This window comes from Primulina huaijiensis, chromosome 9, assembly GCF_012295235.1.
Source record: "Primulina huaijiensis isolate GDHJ02 chromosome 9, ASM1229523v2, whole genome shotgun sequence".
In the NCBI taxonomy this organism is placed as follows: domain Eukaryota; kingdom Viridiplantae; phylum Streptophyta; class Magnoliopsida; order Lamiales; family Gesneriaceae; genus Primulina; species Primulina huaijiensis.
The window spans coordinates 18197715-18203726 of record NC_133314.1 but is presented as its reverse complement, the minus strand read 5'-3'; positions in this window follow the sequence as shown (position 1 = coordinate 18203726).

The following is a 6012-nucleotide window of genomic DNA, read 5'->3' as shown; positions in this document are numbered from 1 at the left end:
GAGAACTATTATCGATGTTAGTTATTGATCAAATGAGCATCAAAATTATGTTTTTAACTAGTTACGCGTTGTCAATTTTAATATTTTATCTAAGTTAATATTTTTTTAAAAAAAATTGGTCCTATAACTAATATCAACGTCTTGTTAATCAAGATGATATCCTTAGTTCAATTCCAATAAATTCTGGTTATATCCTTGAATTTTTTGTTTAATGGATCAACGTATAATTAGTGTTTTCTGATGTAAAAGTTATTATTGTTTATTAAAAGACACAAAAACTCAGGTGAAACGATCTCACGGGTCAATTTTGTGAAACAAATATTCTATATGGGTCATTTATGAAAAATTATTACTTTTTATTTCAAATATATTAATTTTTATTGTAAATATGAACATGATTAATATGTCTGATCCGTGAGATCGTTTGATGAAAGACCTATTCATTAAAAGATTATTATGATCGATTATATGCCATAATACCAATCTCAATCTTTTATTGTTGAGAGACAAATGATTCGTGGATTCAACCTGCCAACGGGTAAGTATCCAACATACTTGAGCATAGAGATGTTTATGGCGCCATATCAATTTGAAATTGATCCGATTAACATGTTTAATTGATTGCGAACGGAACCGGATTTGTTTGCTTGAAAACGTATGCATGTGGAATCTTTTTGATCAATTCGAGTTGAAATTTATCCCATTTAATACAGAACTTCATCATGTATATATACATAATGGTTGGAAAACATTAAATATTGATTCGAAATTTGTTTTAATCGGTTTCGATTTCGGATTAGTTTATTATAAAATAATATTTGTAAGAAAAATAGTGAAATTGTTAAAAGAAGTGACTAGGTGTACAAAAAAAGTTCAATAAAAAGTATATGATTCATTTAAAATTTAATTAAATAAAAAAGATTTTGACTTTTTAAATCGAGGGAGGGAGTTGACTCTGTTAGTTAGGTGAGATCATTAATTAGTTCATTAATTAATTAGTTAGATTTCATTATTTTTTTAAAAAAAATTTTGATTGGTCTTGTCTCCCGATCTCAGGGTTTTAATTTTAGCTATTTGTGTTCTTCACAACAAACAAAACAAAATATAATCAAATATCATTTGAAAATTTGAAGATTTGTAAGAGAAGTAAGTATATATTCGTAATGCTATGTTGTAGCAATTAGATTTTTTTCAGTTTAGGCCTGATCGGTTATGTTAGAATTTTTGTGGGTGGAGTTAGTGCGAGTATTTACGGTCGAGCAAGGGGTTGAGTGTGATAAGTGTGTGGGTTGAGCAGGTGGATGGAGTGTACTCAGTGTGTGGGTTGAGTGTTGTAAGATGTCGGTTGAGTGTGCTAAGTGTGTGGGTCGAGCAGGTAGTGTGGGTCGAGCATGGTCGTGTGTGCTGAGATGTGGGTGAGCATGTGTGATAATGTGTGGGTCTAGCTGTGTATGTGTTTGCAATTCATGGGTCGATTGCTGTGTATGTGTTGCAATTCATGGGTTGAGTGTTGCATATTGTTATGACCTTTTGAGGTAGACTCGCGGCGCTGAGTAGGTAGCGCCTAGGCACTTAAGCTTCGCCAATTCAGGCACTGCGGCGCTAGTTTGTAGCGCCTAGGCACTCATTTCTTTCTAGTGACGCCTTCGAGTAGCATATTCTTTTGAATAAATCATCTTCATCAGGTATCATAGGGAAAAATTTTGAACTATTTAGACCCTTGAGCAAACAATACTTTAATAATGAAAACCGTAAAAATCGTTTATGATATACCATCCAAAATTCATCACATCTACTGTCATATGTCTACTCATCAAAAACCATAAGAATTGATCGAATTGTTATAATCTTTAGCACATATAATTAAATTATCAAATTGTGTATGCTGGACCAGATATTCCATTTGTTTCTCATTCAAAAATGATACTATCTTCTTACAAATCTCGACATATTTTGATCATAAAGTTAACTTGCATTCAAAGAATTGATCTCTTCCAAGTTTAGTGAGGAAGTAAACCTGCAAAAAAAATGTTATTACTTGTCAAAATTTAAAATTAAATAGTGTTAATGTAATAAATTGGTTCAAGTCACTGAGATTTGGGTTGAATAACAGTTGACTCGACCCAAATCTCGCCCCTCAACCCAAACATCAAGCCCTCGACCCACAGGTGGATCGAGCTCTTCACACCTGGGTTGACCTGGGTCGAGGTGTGAAGAGTGGGTCGAGGTGTGAAGAGGTGGGTCGTGCTCTTCACACCTTGACCCACTCTTCTAGGTCGTTTTTTGTTAGAATTTTTGTGGGTGGAGTTGGAGCGAATATTTACGATTGAGTAAGGTAGTGTGGGTTGAGTGTGCAAAGTGTTTGGGTCGAGCAGGTGGATGGAGTGTGCTAAGTGTGTGGGTCGAGTGTTGTAAGATGTCGGTTGAGTGTGCTAAGTGTGTGGGCCAAGCAGGTAGTGTCGGTTGAGTGTGGTGTGGGTCGAGCATAGTCTTGTGTGCTGAGATGTGGGTGAGCATGTGTGCTAATGTGTGGGTTGTGTGTGTGGGTCGAGCATGTGTGGGTCGAGTGTGCTGTGTGGGTCGAGGTGCCGTGTGGGTCGAGCTGTGTATGTGTTTGCAATTCATGGGTCGAGTGACGTGTATGTGTTGCAATTCATGGGTCGAGTGTTGCATATTGTTACGATCTTTGGTAGGTAGCGCCTGCCGCCTAGGCGCTTGAGCTTCGCCAATTCAAGCGCTGCGGCGCTAGTTTGTAGCGCCTAAACACTCATTTCTTTCCAGTGACGTCTTCGAGTAGCATATTCTTTTGAATAAATAATCTTGTCTCTAATATAATATTGGATCTAATAACATGTCTTATCTATTTTTTGTAGGTTATGCCAACCGTTATTGTCTTCGAGTACAATGGAGAATGGGAAATTAAGGAAGATAATATATTTAAATGGCGTTCATGGTCCAATGGTAAGTAGGCAGCGATTCCTTTGGATTTTGAAATTTGTTCTATGAAATATATAGAAAGTGAGATATACAGAATTATTAATCTAGTTGGCACAGAAAAATTGAGATTAAGTTATCTTCCTGATGTGAAGTATTGCAATATTCGTCCACTTTATATTGAGGATGATAATGATTTGAAATCAAACTTATACTTTGGATGTACAAAAGAAAGACATGTACTTCATGTCGAATTTGAACTCAATATTGTTTCTCTTGATATTGTTGAAACTGAAAATATCATGCTTGCGGATTTAATTGTGACTCATTTGAATGATGATTGCAAATAAATTTGTATGATCACTATTTTGACAGAACTTTTGTCTCAAATGACCATTGTGTCAATAATGATGTATTGGAAGATATAAATAATTCATGTTCAACTCAAAATATGGAAAATAATGATGTGGGAAGCAGAGAAAATGATGTGGAGAACATAGATGCAGTGCATGTGGATGATAATGATGTCATGCAACAAACTTACATCCAGCACATCAGTGTAGCTCATGATACCGAGATTCATGTTCAAGCTAGCAATGATACATATTCATTCACCGATGGTTCCTACTATTTATTGGTCAAAGATTTTCAAGCAAGGCTGAAGTGAAGAAAGAGTTATCCAAAATTGTTTTGAACTCGTCTTTTGAGTTTGAGGGTGTCAAATCTTCCCCAAATATCTATTTGGTTCGTTGTGTGACTAAATGTTGCATTTGGAGAATTTGGACTTCAAAACATGAGGACTCAATAGATTTTGTGATTCGTACATGCTGCAACATACACAATTGTGACTTGACAGGAATGCGTAAAAGGCATCGACAAACAAGCTCATCTGTCGTTTGTGATTTGTTGGTAGAGAACTTTCGGGGGCAACAAAAAACACCTCAATCAAAATCTATTATGAAAATGATGTGGAATAAGGGGGTTGACATTACCTATTACAAAGCCTTGAAAGGCAAACAAATTGCTCATGATATCTTCAGAGGTGATCTAGAAAGAAGTTTTGCTCTTCTGCATTCATATTTGAAAATTGTCAAGAGAATGAATCCAGATAGTATAATAGATTTAGTAGTAGATGAGCATAATAGATTCAAGTATTTTTTTTTAGCATATGACGCATGTGCAAGAGGATATAGATGCATGAGAAAAGTCGTATCTATTGATGGTACATGGTTGAAAGGAAAGTATGATGGTATTTTACTTTTGGCTTCATCAAAAGATGAAGATTTTAATCAATATCTTTTGGCTTGGGCTGTTGTTGATGTAGAATCCATTGCTTCATGAAGTTGGTTTTTGACGAAGCTCTTGCAAGTAGTGGTTGATGAGGAAGAATTGGTGATTATCTCAGGCAGACAGACATCCGAGTATCATTGTCTTAGTTGCTGATGTGTACAAAAATGCAAACCATGGCCATTATATATGGCATTTGTCACAAAATATGAAAATTCGTTGCAAAAAGAAGGATTGTACTGAAATGTTTATGCGTTTAGTAAAAAATTATAAGCAAACCGACTTTGACCTGGAGTACGAAAAGTTTAAGAAAATATATCCCGATGCTGCAAAGTTTTTGGATGAAAGTGATTAATTGGATTGATGGACTCGAGCATATAGCCCAAGATCTCGATATAACATTATGACAACGAATGGTGTTGAATCTATAAATGCAAGATTGTGTGAATAAAGACAACTTCCAATCATTGCACTACTAAATTCTTTGCAGACATTGACTACATCTTGGTTTTCAAGGTATCGAAATGCATCTGTCGCATCAACAACAAATTTCATTCCAACTGTTGAGTCGATTCCACGTGAAAGGTTTAATAATGGTCGGGGATATCAAGTTTATGAGTTGGGCTGTCTTGAATTCAATGTTCGAAGTGCTACAAACAGTGACATTGTTGATTAGGAATAGAAGAGATATACATGAAGAGAATTTGATATTGACAAGATTCCAGGTTCTCATGCAATTGCAGCGAGTTACTTCTGTGATGTTAATTTTTATTCCTTGTGCTCAGAATATTATTCTGTTATGATATGGTCCTTAGCCTATTCTGAGCCAATTTATCATGTTCTGAATCAAAACGAGTGGCCACGTAATGATATGTTAGTATCGCCACATGTGATCAAGAGAAAACGTAGAAGAAAAAACAAAACAGATTTCTTTCTATTGGACAATTTGGTAGAAGATAGGGTTGAATGATATATAATTTTTTTTGAATTTAAAGACAATCAATTTTATTAATGTGTAATGTGTTTGTGGTGAATTTTTAAGTTTGGGTCGAGTGGGTGGTGAGTGAGTCGAGTGTACAGAGATTGTAATGTGTTTGTGGTGGATTTTTAAGTTTGGGTCGGGTGGGTGATGAGTGGGTCGATTTTGGGTTGAGTGGGTGGAGAGTGGGTTGAGTTTGGGGTTTGGTTTAGGTTTTTCTTTAGGGTTTAGGGTTTAGGTCGAGTGGGTCGAGGTGTTGTGAGTTTTGATCATGTTTTAATATATAATTGACTTTAAATATAATTAGAATGTAAGTATATAAAAAATTTATAATTATGTAAACATTTTAATATGAGTCATATATTATAATTTAAGTACGTTGTTAAAAAATTCATAACAATACTGGAATCTAATGTTAAGAATGTATCTTTTAGTCTAGGCATTTGAGTTGAATATCCACTCGATTAAAATTCTTAACAAATTTCATAAAAATGGAACCTAAAAAATTCATAACAAATTTCATTCCAACATGTTGACTCGACTGAATGTTTAATGTATCTCGAGCCATATGATTTGAATGTTTAATATATCTCAATGGGTCGAGCCTCCATGTTATTCGTGTACTGAGCGTGGGTCGAGCCTTCATTCCAGGGTCGAGTAGGTCGAGCCACCTCCATGGGTCGATCATTCGAGCTTGACTAATATGTACACCATTTTGAAAACTTTATCTTAATTTACCCTGATAAATATTTTTTCTTGTATTAAAAAAAAAGGCAAAACAAACCTCCCATCTTCAATAAGCTCTTTTGGTG